This window comes from Rana temporaria, chromosome 1 (assembly GCF_905171775.1).
Source record: "Rana temporaria chromosome 1, aRanTem1.1, whole genome shotgun sequence".
Lineage (NCBI taxonomy): Eukaryota > Metazoa > Chordata > Amphibia > Anura > Ranidae > Rana > Rana temporaria.
In genome coordinates, this window is record NC_053489.1 from 448979011 (window position 1) to 448995968 (window position 16958).

A 16958-nucleotide genomic window follows, 5' to 3' on the forward strand; every position below is an offset into this window, starting at 1 on the left:
TGCTTGTATTGCTTACTATTGCTTACAATGGTGCAAATCATCCATCTCGTGTACCATGACCGGAACAGCTTACCTCCTGGAACCTATAAACAAAATCGTAAGTATATTGCTTATCGATTTGTATTTGTCTATTGATGAACTGATTGTAGATGTGTCAGGGATAGGGTTCATTTTACGGTTATGCCCTGTACACACGATCAGTTCGTCTGATGAAAACAGGTGGACCGTTTTCATCGGACGAACCGATTGTGTGTGGGCCCCATCAGTTGTTTTCCCATCGGTGAAAAAAAATAGAACCTGTTTTAAAATTTTCGTATGGTTTAAAAAAAAACGATAGAAAAAAATGATCGTCTGTGGGGAAATCCATCGGTCAAAAATCCACCCATGCTCAGAATCAAGTAGACGCATGCTCGGAAGCATTAAACTTAATTTTTCTCTGCACGTCGTGTTTTACTTCACCGCGTTGGACATTATCGGATTTTTAACCAATGGTGTGTAGGCAAGACTGATGAAAGTCAGCTTCATTGGATATCTGATGAAAAAATCCATCGGTTCGTTTTCATCAGACGAACCAATCGTGTGTACAGGGCATTAGGGCTACGGAAAGTCTTAGGCCCTGTACACACGGTCGGTTTGGTCCGATGAGAATGAACCGAAGTTCATTTTCATCGGACCAAACCGACCGTGTGTATAGGCTATCGGTCTGTTTTCCTTCGGTCCAAAATTTTAAAACATGCTTCAAAACCAAACCGATGGTCCGCTGCCCCATTGGACCAAACCGATGGTTAGTACAGAAAAGCATCGGTTCAAAACCCGTGCTTGCTCAGAATCAAGTCGACGCATGCTTGGAAGCATTGAGCTTCGTTTTTTTCAGCACGTCGTGTGTTTTACGTCACCGCGTTCTGACCCGATCGGATTTTGAACTGATGGTGTGTACACACATCAGACCATCAGGCCACTTCTGCGGTGAATCGATGAAAACGGTCCGTCAGACTATTCTCATCGGTTCGGTCCGACCGTGTGTACGGGGCCTTAGGGTTAAGATTAGGATTAAGGTTATCTGTATTGAGGATATGGTATGGGAAGATCTATATGTACACAACACACCCTGTAAAATAATGACACTCACATGAACAGTAGCAAATTAAATTCTTTATTTTTACCTATGAAAATTTACACCATGCAAATATGTGAAGCAGAGTACAGAATTTTAACCTATTGCATCAAGCTGCCATTTGCTGACATAAAGTACTCTGTGAAGTCCTGGCGAACATTTTCCCCACTGTAGTTGCCACGAGTACTCAAATATGTACCCATCTCGAGCACGAACAAAATTGTGCAATGCACAAGCTGCTTACACTGCACCAATGGCATGCTCCATACTAAGGCTGATAGGTGAGTGCAGGAAACACCACTTATTGGCAAGTATGCCAAAAGCACACTCCACTACACATCTTGCCCTTGACAGTCTGTAATTGAATACCCTTTTTGCCCTTTGTTTGCGTATGGCCGTAGAAGGCACTCAGAAATAGGGAATGCCTCATCCCCAACAAAGACATAAGGCTCCAGAGGTAGATTTGTTCCAGGAAGTGGGAGGTTATCAGGAAGGTCCAACTAGTTTTCATGAAGCATCTTGTCAAAAGAAGAATGCAAGAAGATGCTGGAGTCAGAGCTACTTCCATATGATCCTATATCCATATAGGTAAATGAATAATTGGCATCAGCCACTGCCATTAGGACAAATTCAATTTTTTTTGTTATAGTTAAATTACTTTGAGCCACTATGAATTGGGCTGATTATTCTGATGTGCTTTCCATCTATTGCACCCACACAATTTGGGAAATTGCACCACTCCCAAAAAACTTTGGCAATATTAACCCAGTCTTCTCTAGTCGGCTTCTTCATCACCAAATCCTTTAAAACATGCCAGATAGCTGCACAGGTTTCATGCACAATAGAACTCACGGTCAATTTGACCCAGCTTGAATTCATATTGTAAACTGGTGAAAGAATTGCCGGTAGCCAGGTACCTGAAAGGAAAGCAAAGGATAATTAATTGTGTGCCTACTTTTTTTGGGTTTTTGCTCTAAGTAAAGACGAGGTGGCGTAGTCTACGCTACACCTACATCAAATACGTGAGGCCAAGAGTGGATCAGCTGCCACGAAAAAAAAATGCATCTGCATTTGCTGGCTATCTGGCTTTTTATTAAATATGTGTAGCGCCCTACTCCCAATGATTGGGGCGCTATTGTAAATTTAAGGGGCATCTGAGCAAATAGTTGGGCTCAGACTTTACTAATTGCATGGAAATTAGCCTCTGTTCTGGCTATGGTTGCGCTCGATAGAAGTTTTCCCTTGTTGCCTGTAGGTGGCGTTACCACTTCAGGCCCATGTTGGAACTCGAGTGAACCATGGTGTGTTAAGTGACCCTTCTCGGCAGCAGCCCAGTGGGAGTGCTGGGAAGGGATACTTAAGGGGCAGACTCTGTTTTTCAGGGTCCTTCGCCTCGTGGCCCTCCTGGCACGAGGTATGTGTGTGTGTGTGATTCAGGGCCCGGGACCACGTTGGTCCGAGGCTGCATCACTGTTCAGTAGGCCCAGCTATGCTGGCTGGAGCCTGCGATTCTAAAGGGGATCCCAAGCTGTCTGTCCAAGTGGAGGAAGCTGATTAACGAAGGAGACCAGGGGAGGACCTGCCCTGGAGGAGACCAAGCAACGCAGGCTGATGTCTCGGGTTAGGCCTGGTGATTTCGTTAACGAGGGATCCACTACTCAAGTTTGTCTTACAGTCCGCCGGACTGTAAAGGCTCTTTTGCTGTAAAGCAGGAAGTTCGGGACTGAAATCCTGTGGCAGAGGATTCCTGCCTATCCATTTTACGTTCACAGACGGTCTGTGGCAGAGACTGTTCTCGTGCTGTCCGTGCATCATCCTGGCTGCTAGGCCATGTGAGAGGGGTCTATCCGGGTGAGCAATACCCACTCAGGAGTGAGTGGTGAATATTGGAACTTTTGATACTTTTTGTGCATTCTGTACCGCGTACCTGAACCTTCCCCTTCTCTCTATACTCTCTACTTCCTTCACAAGTTTTTGCAACAAAAATAAAACCTGACAGTTGAAGGTTTTACATCTTGTGTGGATATTGCAATTCTTACAGACTTTCTTATAGAAAAGCTTATTAATGTGGATTAATAAGCAGCAATTAGATTGTGAACAACAAAAGTTTAAAGGGATAAAAAAGATAATTGCGCTATACCAAAGTGGTTGTTCCTCAAGAAAAAAACATGTGAAAAGGGATATAAACAAAATTAAATCCCCAAAAATATACAGTGTATTGTTGTGAATTAAGATCTCAAAAGAGATAAATTGTGTATGACCCAGTGTCTTGGTGTCTCTAGGTGGAAGGAGCCGCAGCCACCCGAATCAGAAATCAGGTGCATGCGGCACTGACCAAAAGGACACCACTTGGTACATTCAGTGATTGAACACCACAATAAATAATCATAAACGTGACAGAGTGTATGAACAAATAGAAATTAATAAATGAATTATTAATACATTAATTAAGACAAAGGAATAATCAAAGTCCATGTGTTTGTCCAAATACATGCAAAAAGAAAGTTCAGGGGTTCAAGGTTGAAAAGACACCCGTGCTCAATCCCACTGTTCAGTAATCACCGCACACCACATGTGAGTCCACCACCGTATGCAAACTGCTTACCAGATGCAAAGGTCCTAATGGACCAAACCCAGCATATCACTCCACAAAGCAGGCTAGTAAATGGCGTTTCCACGGCAGAGAGATTGGATGATGGTATGTCCCCAAAGAGATGAGGCTTCACATAGGGCTCAAGTGGTGTGTGAATATGGAAAAAAGGAAATGCTCCACATAGCATAAAACCAGGGACATTTATTTTAAAAAACGACATACAAGTGAAAACTCACATTTCAGTAGATAAAAACGAACATTGGCCTGTAACGCCGGCCGGACGTTTCCAGGAAAAAGCCGCTCGTGTTTCGAATATTGCGATGAGGGGGATGACATCAGCACGTCGCTCGCTCCGCCCGACGTGTTGCGTGATAGGTCACTTCGTCAGATGGGTGTTTGGAGGACAGTAAAAATTGGCAGCTGAGATGCAGTATGGCCACCCACCCAGACTGTAAAATAACAGCCAGACAGGGCTGTTTTCATCCCATGGCAACAATGCCTGGCTATGCAGCTATAGCATTTTTAAAGGTCGACGTTTTCCCAAAAAATAAGTGCCAGTTTTTTTGCAGATTAAAAAAATAGGATTTTTGTACTCACCGTAAAATCCTTTTCTCTGAAGTTCATGGATGGACACAGCTCCAAATAATCTTGACAATAGGGTTATGTTCCATCTATCAGGAGAGGACTAGGCAGACATGTTAAATGGTTAAAAAACATGTAATATAGCAAAGCCGAACAGCACTGCCCAGGGGGTGGGCCCTCTGGTCATAACCCCTCACTCTGCAGTCAGCAGCTCAGTTCGTCTAAAAGCAGTACAAACTTAAAAAGGAGGGGTGGGTGCTGTGTCCGTCCATGAACTTCAGAGAAAAGGATTTTATGGTGAGTACTGAGGAAGTGATGTCAGGTACAGACAGGAAGTTCCGGGTGAGAGGTGAGTCGGGAGGAAGTAGAGAGAAGACGTTGGAAGAGGCAGCAGAGGAGCCTATCCCAGTTGATGTCCTTTTGATGACGAAGCGCGTAGGTGTGGTCAGCTGATTCAACGTCATTACGCCTCTTTACACGGCGTACACTGATACGTAGCTCAACAGACAGGAGAAGCCATGAGGAGATGCCACGTCCCTCTATGTTGTATCCACCGCAAACTTTTAACAGCTTAATTGTAAGTGCAATACTTTTAGCAGATTAAACATTTTGTTAAGCAGTATTACGCTATGGAGTCTCTCTCTGTTTTTCATCTCTTGAGACATTAAGACACCATCCTGTGCTTGCAAACCATCTGCAGAGAGTCTGTTGGGAGACTTTAAACCCCTGTGCTTAGAGAGACCGCTGTGATAGCGGTCATCGACCTTTGGTAAGGAGACTACAGTACCACTTTTTGGTTGTCTTATTGGTGGAAGAAGATCCCTCTTTTCACAAATTCAACTTTGTGCACCATTATGAATTACACTCTAAATACTGTGATTTATTGATTCAATCATTTATGTGGGACTTTTTATTCACTATTCATTTTTTCCTTTTTCAAACTCCTGAAGAGTCTGACTGGTGATCACCACATCCTCCTTTTAAGTCTGTGCCCGAAGTGGCTCTGAGCAGGAGGTCGTCCAAGTAGCCCACGATAGCGATTCCTCGATGTCTCAGCAAGGCCAGAATCGGAGCGAGCACCTTGGTGAAAACCCTTGGTGCTAATGCCAGACCGAAAGGGAGAGCCATGAATTAGTAGTGTCTGTCCCCTACTGTAAATCGCAGACATTTCTTGTGCTTTGGAATATATGGGAACATGCAAGTATGCGCCCTGAAACCTTTCCGGCAGCGGTACAGGTACTATTACCCTGCATCTTGTACCCTGAGGAAACCACTTCGCAAACCCACTGGTCGGAAAGTAGGGAGGTCCATCGAGCTGCAAACTCGTGAAGGCAAACCTTCATGCTGTCGCAGGCTTGTTCTGCTTGCGAATCCAGGGACGCTTTTGTCCCTCAGCTGGCCTCTTGTCAGCCCTGGAACGCTTACCAGACTGACGAAAATACCTCTTCTGAGCAGAGAATCTGATACTAGTATTGTCATTAGAAACTCTGATAAGGGGGGGCTGTGGTAGTTCTTAATTCAGACGCATATAGAAACGAGGCATTACGCCAGCTCACAGATGTCAATACCTATCAAACTCTTAGGTCTGATCCTACCATCCCCTTCATGGCGGTTCTGTCAACTTTGTTGGATAGAGCAGTTCAAGCAGGAATATTTTCAGCCCAAGAAAAGGCGCTCTTTATTTCTGACAATCCCATTACCACTGTCTTACATCATCTTCCTTAGGCCCCTTTCACACGGGGCGGATCAGTAATGATCCGCCTCCGTATGCTCAGCGGGGATCGCTTCGTTGGTCCCCGCTGAGCCGGTGGATGACAGGGCGGTCCCCACACACTGTGCAGGAACCGCCCTGTCTTTTCTCCATTCTCCCCTATGGGGGGATCGGATGAACACGGACCGTATGACGAAAGGAAAAATAGGGTTTTCTTCCGTCTGCAGAATCGGATCATTGCTGTAACGGAATGGCCCGTGACACCCAGAGACCTTTGAAGGATGTGGGGTACTCCTGTGCCAGAGTCACTAATGACTCTTGGGTCTAGGGTCACCCTGTGCCCCTTTTGGGCATAGGGTGACTGATAAATGATAATTCATGTTTTGCAGGATATCTTGGAATATTACAGTTTGGTTAATGCTGACCCCCAACCGGTCAATAAGAGTGTCTACTTCAATGTTTAACCTAGGCTGTTGAGATGCTAACTAAGTCTGCTACTGTAGTGATGAAAACTGTGATTGCATTCTGTTGTGCTAATTAGGCATGCTCCTAAGACATTTCATTATGTATGCTAATAACAGATGTTAAGATGTGGAATGTGACTTGTCAAGCTGTATGCAGAGACAGGCTGTCTGGATAATGACTAATAATTAACTTAACTGAATATCATTGTCTAAGAGAAGGTGTATTGAAGCCCCCCATTGTGTGATGTGTGGGTGGAGTGTGTCTTTGTCCCTGTGATTAACTGTAACATGCTTGTACTGTATATAAGAAAGCTAAGATACCATTAAAAGTATTCATTCATTCATACATTTTGAAACCAGTAACAGAGCTTGTCGGTCTCGTTATTTCTGGGGAAATGGAATGGATCATGTCTGTTGGATGGTTGGAGTGTCAGATAAGCTGTCGTGGTTGATGGAATGGGATATCGTAAACGGTGGTGACCGTTACAATTGCGGAGGCGGACGAGATCGGGTGTCAGCGGATGTTCATCCGCTGACACTCGCAATGTCATAGGGACCAATGTATATCCCTTTTTCATCCGCAAACGGATGGATTAAAAAGCGGACATACAGTCCGCAGGTGTGAAAGGGGCCTAAAGGGCAACATCAACCCCCCGATTAAGTCAAATCCCGATGAACAAATGTGTAACCAACAGGAGCAACGGAGACTAACAATCAGCGGAAAAACAACAAGGTGTTAAAAACACCCAGACCGAGAAGGAGGAGAAGAAAAAAGACAAGATAAAAATGGCTCCTAAAAATCTAGTAGAACAGGACACTTTGTCTGAGACTAGGATAGACCACGAGATGGAAACAGAGTTTGAACAGAGAATGGAGGATGAACAACAAGATAGATCACTACTACCCACAAAAATTGAAATACAAGGTTTGCTGCGCTAGAAAAATCACTTAAATCACAAATGGAGAGAAATATGGGGCATATGTTGGAAAGACTGGAAGAAGCAGAAAAAAAAACAGATTTGGATAAAAACACCATTAGAAAATTAGAGGAAGAAATTAAATCTATAAAAAAAGAACAACAGGAACAAGCGTACAAATTAGAAGACCAAGAAAATAGAGACAGAAGGAAAAATATTAGAATACGCGGAGTCCCAGACTCTTCTCAGCCAGAAAATCTTCCAGAAATAATAAGGAAAATTTGCAACCCACTATTGGACAGAGAAATAACTTCCCCACTCAGAATAGAACGGGCTTACAGGATAAGAAGACCAAGAGAAATACCACAGGAGAGTCCTAGAGATATCATCATAAAATTTGAAAGCTGGGAAGAAAAAAATCAACTATGGAGAAACTTGAGAGGAAAGTCTCCAATAAAATTCGAAGAGCACAATATCCAAATATATCAGGATCTATCACAAGAGACGCTTAGAAGAAGAAGAAACTTAAGGCCATTGCTAAGAGTTATGCAAGAACAAGGAATACAGTACAATTGGGGTTTCCCAGCATGTCTGATTGGCAGAAAAAATGGGGTTACGGCAAGACTAAGATTTATTGAAGAAATACCGGAATTTTGTCAAAAATTAGACATTCCAATACCTACCAGTTAATGAAATGTAGGTAGGAGATTAGGTTCGTTTATCTGTCACACCTGTCAAAAAAAAACATGTCTAATGTAAATTTTATTACATATAATGTAAGAGGCCTCAGTTCCCCAGAAAAAAGACATATGGTCTTAAAAGAGATTGAAAGGTATTTTGCAGAAATAGTCTTCCTACAGGAGACACATATAACAGTGGATTCCAGTGTCAGACTCTATTCTCGGGCAGTTCCAACCTGGTACTATGGAGATTCCCCACAGAAAAGATCTAAGTGGGTTGCCATAGGGATAGGGAAAAATATTTGTTTCAAGGTTGAAGAAAGGAGACCTGTTTTTAAGAGGGGTCCTGCAAGGGAAAAAATACACGCTAGCAAATATATATTGTCCTAATAGACACCCCCAAAAGTATCTGAGGGGGATTCTAAATGCACTAATGGACTTTAAACAAGGCTATGTAATCCTAGCAGGAGATTTACACTTTTCAATGGAACACCATCTTGCTAGTACGTCTGGAGCACAGATGCGAGACTCCAAGCAACTGCGATTATTGAAAAAAAAATGTTCAATCAGCAGTTAATAGATCCATGGAGAATTACACACCCTAATAAAAGGTACTATACATATCATTCATCAGTGCACGATACGTATTCAAGATTGAACTATCTAATGGTAGAACACGGAGTATTGGAATATGTAACTAAAACTTCAATAGGTATAATATCAATCTCTGACCATGCACCAGTAATAGTTAAAATACGGTTTAATGAGATAGAACAAAGAAAAGGGATGTGGAACCTAAACAAAGAACTTATAGATGATATGGAAGTATGTAGCGTAGTAAAAAAAGATAGAGCAATTTTTTTTTGACAAATAACACACCTGATGTTAGTTCTGAAACAGTATGGGAAGCTCATAAGGCGTGCATCAGGGGTAAGTCAATCCCCATAGGGGCAAGGAAAAAGAAGGCAAGAGAAGCAAATAGGAAAAATATAATAAGGGAGTTACAGGACCTTGAACAAAAACATAAAAACCAAGGGGAAAGCGGAAATATATCAGAAAATAGTGATCAAAAGGGCCCAACTTAGAGACTTGATGGAACTTGAAACCAGAAACATATTCAAGAATGTAGTAAAAGAAAGATATACATGGGGGAATGAACCAGGGAAATATCTGGCCAGAATATCTAAGGAAAAAAAATATATAAATGATATTGAAAAAATAAAAAACCAAGCAGGACAGATAAAATACAAGACTTCTGAAATCGCAGAAGCTTTTCAGACTTTTTATAGTGCACTGTATTCCATTAAAAAGGGAGAAACTCAGGGGCAGAAAGAAATTAGAAAAATAAAAACTAAGTAATACTTACAGGAAGCCAATTTACCAAAGATGTCGCAAGAAAATGCTGAACTCCTAGAGGATCTAATAACTCAGGAGGAAATCCATAAAGCCATTCAAGAAACATCCGGAGGTAAGAGCCCAGATCCGGACGGGCTACCGATTAAGTATTATAAAAAATGTAAAGAACTCTTGGTCCCAGAGCTATGCAACTATTTCAACAGATTGGGAGAAGAGGAAGAAATAAGAAAATAATCACTCCTTGCCAACATTTCGATTATCCCTAAAACAGAAAAAGATGGAACTCTCTGTTCCAATTACTGTCCAATAGCATTATTGAACGCTGACATAAAGGTATATGCAAAAATATTGGCAACGAGGATAAAGGCATTAATGCCGGACTTAATAAATGTAGATCAGGTGGGATTTGTAAAAGGGAGAGAAGGGAGGGATAATAGTTTAAGAACTATGGGCCAGATTCACAGAAGAAATACGCCGGAGTATCTACTGATACTCCGGCGTATTTTCAAATTTGCTGCGTCGTATCTTAATTTGTGATTGACAAACAAGATCCGACGGCATTTGGCTAAGATCCGACAGGCTTACGGCTTCGTACGCCTTCGGATCTTAGGCTGCAATACTTCGGCCGCCGCTGGGTGGAGTTCGCGTTGTTTTCCAGTGTCGGGTATGCAAATTAGCTTTTACGGCGATCCACGAAGCTACTCGTGTGCGTTACGTTGTCGCAAGTCGTTTTTTCCCGTCGCAAAGTTAAGCCTGCTTTTTCAAGGCTTAACTTTACACCAGCCATGTTAAAGTATGGCCGTCGTTCCCGCGTCGAATTTTAAAAAAAAAATTCCGGTGTAAGTACTTTACACACGTCGCCATTCACAAACACGTCGGGGCGCCGTAATTTCGCGCAAAGCATGGTGGGAAATTTCCAAACGGAGCATGCGCAGAACGTTTGGCGCGGGAGCGCGCCAAATTTAAATGGTACACGCCCCATTTGAATTAGGCGGGCTTGCGCCGGACGTCTTTACGATACACTGCCGTAAGTTTACACGCAAGTGCTTGGTGAATCAGGCACTTGCGCTGAAGACTCTCTCTTTCCAACGTAATGAAAGAAATAAAAAAATATGGGGAACTTTCCAATTTTAAAATAAACCCTATAAAAACGTCAGTCTTGAACCTAGGAATAGATATAAAAGAAGAAAAAGATTTACAGAAAGAATTTCCATTTACCTGGGAAAAAAAAACATTAACATACTTAGGAATAAAGATTACACCCAGAGTAGAAAAACTATATTTGGCCAACTATATCCCCTTAGTTAATGAAATAAAACAAGATATGAAAAACTTAGCAAAGAAACCGATCTCCTGGGTAGGTAGGATTAATGCATTTAAAATGATGATATTACCGAAAATAATTTACAAGTTCCAAATGCTTCCTATAAGAATTCCACAAAGCTTCTTCAAGATAATAAAAAACATAATTTCGAATTATATTTGGCAGGGCAAAAAGGCCAGAGTAAACTATACTTTTCTAAGTCGTAAAAAAAAAAATGGGGGGTTGGCGCTCCCAGATATAAAGAGATACTATTACGCTGTAATTTTAGCAAGGTTAGCAGAATGGACAAATATATACACTAAAAAGAAGTGGGTACAGATGGAAGACACAATAAGTTCGACACAATTAAATAAGAATGTTTGGATACCACCTAAAGTCAGAAAAATGGGCACGGACACACACAGTATCACAAAGAATGTATTTAAATTATGGAACACACTCTATAGGCGGGAATATAACTCCCCACTAATCCCACTAGCAGGCACAAATTTCTCCATCAGGTAACAAGACAGGGATGGGAAAGCAATTGGGTACTAAAAAATTAGGGGATATTGTCACACAAGGTAAAATAAGGCCAATAAATGATTTACAAGCACTGGAAGGGGTTCAACATTATAGTGAATGGGAGTATTTTCAATTAAAGCACTTTGTGAGCACTTTACCACAGCCGATCAGAGATGACAAAACATTAAACCCAATAGAAAAGCTATGCTCCATTGGAAAACCATTAAAACACGGAATAGCGTTATTATACGGGATACTAACAGACTTAGAGACGCAGGGAACACTGACATGTGTAGAAAAGTGGGGATATGACATTGGTAAAAAGCTAGAGGACTCACAAATGATAGGCGCAGTGTTCAATTTTGCCTCTGACATCACCACAATCGAAGCAAATTACAAATGTATGGTACGCTGGCATTTGACCCCTGAGAGAATGAGTAAAATACATTCAAATAACTCTGCGTTGTGTTGGAGGGAGTGTAAACAATTAGGAACGACAATGCATGTCTGGTGGGACTGCCCGAGAATACAAGAGTACTGGGAAGAATTTCTAGAATATATAGAAGAAATAACAGGGGAAAAGATCCTGCGGAACCCCTGGACCTGCTTGTTTCACGGAACAGACAGGCCTAAAAAACAGTATGGAATGAATGGTTCCGGTGTTGCTAAACGCAGCAAAGGGCCTAATCCCCAAAAAATTGGTTACACCTACAGAGGCCATCCATAAAAGAGTGGATACATCGAGTAGACTATATAGCCGAAATTGAATTTCTGGGGCGAGATGTAGAACAGTCTGGGAGAAATGGAGAGCTTTCAAAATGTCAGAAAAATGTGCACAGGCAATGATAGAAACAGACAGGTGAAGACATAAATAAATAAGTTAAATGCAAACGGTGACCGAAGGGGGGTGGGGGCGGATTAGGGTTAGGGGGGAACAAATGGAAGAAATAAGGGAGCATTTGACGCGATAGATGCCTCGAGGGAAGGATGGTTATAATTAATTTTGGTTATTCATTTATGAATGACTTTTCTTTTATATATAAGAAAGAAGGAAAATCTATGTAAATGAAGTATATATAAAAAAAAAAAAAAGAGGCAAAGGATTGGATAAACCACATATGATGCGAAACCACAGAAGAGACGTTATGGGTAAATTAACCATGAGCAAGTCTCGCTGTCCTTTTTGGTTGAGTCTGAAGTGGTTAATAAAAAAAAAAAAAGGGGCCAAGGTTCACAAGGGGATTGTCTTGTGGGCAGGCCTATAGTAGCAGGTATAGGGTCATTAAACAAAAGGCTAGGGGAATGGGTTGACAGTCAGCTTCAGCCTTTAGTCACTGAACTCCCAGGCTATTTACGTGAAACCAAACAGCTTCTTACTAAGTTAAAAGATTTTGAGTGGCATGAGAACTATAGATGGATCACTTGTGATGTGACCAGCCTGTACTCCAGCATTCCACATCAGCTGGGGGTACAGGCTGTGTCCACATTCCTTAGGGAGTCTGGACACTTTTTATTGGCACTCCAAGAGTTCATTTTACTTTCTGGACTACCTGCTCACTCATAATTATTTTATGTTCGATGGGGGCTATTATCTCCAGAAATGCGGGGCCTCTATGGGGGCCAAATTTTCGCCCTCACTTGCCAACCTATACATGGGTTGCTGGGAGAGGTCCCGCATTTTTGGAGATGATAGCCCCCGCCGCTTTGATATGTTTTTTTTCTGTCGCTACATTGACGACCTGCTTTTTGTGTCAACAGATGGACAGGCCAATTTAGATGAATGGCTCACATATTTTAATCATAACTCTTTGAATCTTCAGTTCACAGGCAATCTGCAGGCAGTCTCCATTGACTTCCTGGATGGTAAGTTGTCTGGTTTGAACGGTGTGGTAGAAACAAGCTATTATAGGAAACCCACAGCAGGGAATGCCCTTGAGAGCCGATTCTGGCCATCCGAGCCATACCATTCGTGGGGTCCCATATGGACAATTCCTTTGGCTCAAACGGCTGTGTAACAAGACTGAGAACTATTCTTTTAAGGCTAATCTCATGTCACAGCGGTTTAGTGACAGGGGTTACCCCCCCCCCAAGGCCATCAACAGGGCATGTATTGCTGCTGATGCCATCCCTAGAGAAGCACTATTGGGTGACCCAGTTGCTAGACACAACCGCGATCTCACAATGTCATTCAACAATGCTCTGGTCTTTTCCACCCCCATTAGCCTAGAGTACAATAAGATCAGACACATTGTAACTAAATACCTACCCATTCTTTTAAATGACCCCATATACCAAGACATCTTGTCCAAAGGTATCAAATCAGTGTCACGAAGAGCCCCTACCTTGGGGGGTCGATTGTCTCCCAGTTTATTCCAAAGGAGGACCCAGAACTCCAATTGGCTTAATTTTAAGGGTACATTTAAATGCGGCTCAAGAAACTACAATTACTGCAAACACATTAAAACGGGCCAGCTAGTTCATTCTGGGTCCACCAACAAATCTTTTGTTATCCAACATTTCATTAATTGTAACACCAAGTACATTGTCTATGTCATCAACTGCGATTCATGCCACCTCCAATATGTGGGACGGACCATGCATCCGCAGATTGAGAGATAGATTGTATGATCATCTCTACGACATAGACACAAACAAAAACACAAATGTGGCTAGACATTGGAATGACATACATTCCAAGGGTACCTCCAGTCTCTCCATCCAGGGCATTGAGAAGATCCATACTCCCATCAGAAGGGGGGACAGGTTCAGGATTCTGTGCAGGCGCGAGGTTTACTGAATATTCATGTTACATACTAGAATACCGGCGGGGATGAATTTTGATTGGTATATTTCCCATTATTATGATTAATTCCCTTTTCCTATCCCTCTTTGTTATTTCCCCGCCTTCCTCCTTGCCCGCACAGTGTCATGACTTATACACACACACACACATATATATATATATATATATATATATATATATATATATATATATATATATATATATATATATATATATATATATATAAATAAATATATCCTTTTATACATATCTCCTGTTTGACAGGTTTGATGTAATGTCTGTCTATTGTGCATGTCATCTCTATTCACATGATGCCTGCACGGTATCCTGACATACATATATATGTATCTTTTCACGTATATATTTCCTGTTTGACAAGTTTGTTGTAAGGCCTATGCACATCACTTATATCTATATGATGTGTCTATATACACGATCTGTCTGCACAGTTTCCTGACATATACATACATTGGGTTCATTCAGGTCAGCGAGGGTGCCCCTTCCTCTGCGGGGTCCCTCAGGGCTCGGCAATCTCCCCGTGGCTGTTTAATTGCTACGTGAGGCCCGTGGCAGACATAATCTCCTCATGGGGGTTGGCCACTCAGGTATACGCTGACGACATACAAATTGTGGCCAGCGACGTTGTCAACCCCATGGCAGCCCACCTTCTCTCCCGTTGACTCTCATCTATCCAGACCTGGATGAAGGACAACCATCTGGCCCTGAACGCATCTAAAACTGAGGTACTTCTCACAGGTCCACCACAAAGCCTAAACCTGCTTGCAGAGTGGCCCGTATCAATGGGCCCATGCCCCACTCCATCCAGCCAAGTAAGAAACCTGGGTGTCATATTTGACAACAAACTTTCATGGATCCCACAGGTGAGGAATTGCACCAAGAATGCCCTTTACTACCTTCGGATGTTGCGACGGGTAAAACACCTGCTCTCCCAAACACACAGAAATACACTAGTACAGGCCTTAGTCATCTCACGCCTTGACTTCTGCAATGTGGTATACCTTGGACTCCCTATCAAATGGCTTTCCAAGCTGCAGCTGGTGCAGAACCAGGCAGCTAGGTTGATTACGGGGACTTCCAGATGGGACCATATTTCCCCCATTCTCAGACTACTCCACTGGCTCCCATGCGCAAAGAGGATCGAATTCAAGGCTTTGTGCATTATGTTCAGGGCCTACAAACAACAAGGCCCATTGTTCATTAATAACATGGCCATACATTACCACCCCCCCAGGGCCTTGAGATCGGCCGACCTGGACTTTGCTGCCACCCCTTTAGTAAGGCTGACTTCGATCGGTGGCCGCTCCTTCAGAGCCAGAGCCGCCACACTTTGGAACCTTCTCCTGTTGCCTCTGAGACAGACTACCGCTCTTATCACCTTTAGAAAGGCCCTGAAAACTTTCCTCTTTGAGGCAAGTTGATTTTGATCACCCCTAATCAAACTACCTTGGTCCTCTTCCCCTCCCCTGCCCTCTGTCCTCCTCACCCTAAACCTCCTTGTTCCCCCTCCTTTTGTTCCTGTTTGTCTTGTATTGTTTATATGCTATACATGGCTTTTCCTCTTAGCTATGTATACGAGCCACTGGTTCGTCTACGCAGTCTCTTTTTTTCTTTCTTTAGTAAGAGTAAGTGTCTGTGACACCAGGGCCGAGGCCAATTCTGGTCGCAATGCTGTCCCCAGCATGGTGAACATGGACTGGGCCACCGCTTCAGACCTCCTGTCAGTAGGGTCCTTAAACGCAAGGTTCCCTTCCACCGGAATTGTGGTGAACTTGTTCAACCTAGACACCGGGGGGTCCACAACCAGGGGGGATGCCCATTTTTTCAAAAGGCTTTCCTCAAAAGGGTAATGGACCGCCATGCATTTTGTGACCGCAAAGGTCCTCTGCGGCTGTTCCCATTCTTTGTCTATAAATTTATCAAAATAAGACAGATAAGGAAAAACCTTAGCAGTGCGGGTCGCCTTGCAGGACCCAAAACAGACCCGCACCTCAGCAGATGCCTCAGACGCATCCAATTTGAGTGTTTCACGCATCGCAGTGATAAGTGCTCCCACATGCGCCTTCTTCTGCGCTGCCCTGGACACAGAGTCCTCCTCACTGTCCGAAAAGTCACGCTCACCTCATCTCTGAGCTGCTGACTGCAGACTGAGGGGTTATGACCAGAGGGCCCGCCCCCTGGGCAGTGCTGTTCGGCTTTGCTGTATTACATCTTTTTTAACATTTAACATGTCTGCCTAGTCCTCTCCTGATAGACGGAACATAACCCTACTGTCAAGATTATTTGGAGCTGTGTCCGTCCATGAACGGAAGAGAAACGTTTTTTTTTTTTTAAGCAGGAGCCTGCAAATCAGCAGATCATGGGTGCAATTTGAGTCTCGTGCACAATCTCTCTCTAACTTTCAGCCTGTACCTCTGTACGAGCTGTCATCTTGTAAGCTGGAGGGAGTGTGAATGGACTACGAGTATACTGATCAGAGCGCTTGCAGCCCACGGTGGCAGACGGGACTTGACGCTTTCTAATTTGAAGGTCCAAAAAGCCCCGCAAGGATGCACTGTTTTCAAAATAACACATTGGGTGAAGGGAGAGAATCCCCTGCCCCCTGTCATGGGGAAGGTGAGGTTGCTAAAGGTTGTTACATAAATATGATTGTAACAGGTTCAGAAAGGTGAATTTATCCTTTAACTTGAAATGCAGTTGGACAAGTGGGAATGTTTGTCATACTTGCCCACTGAGTTTAATAGGACTGCGTAACAACCATCAAATAGTTAAATCAAGCAGTGAGAGGGCACAATACTCCACTGTGAGTGTGAAAGAACCCTTCCTGATTATCCAACTTCTTTATCTTTTAGCTGGTGCTATGCTTGATGCTCCAAGGTTTCCTCATTCAGG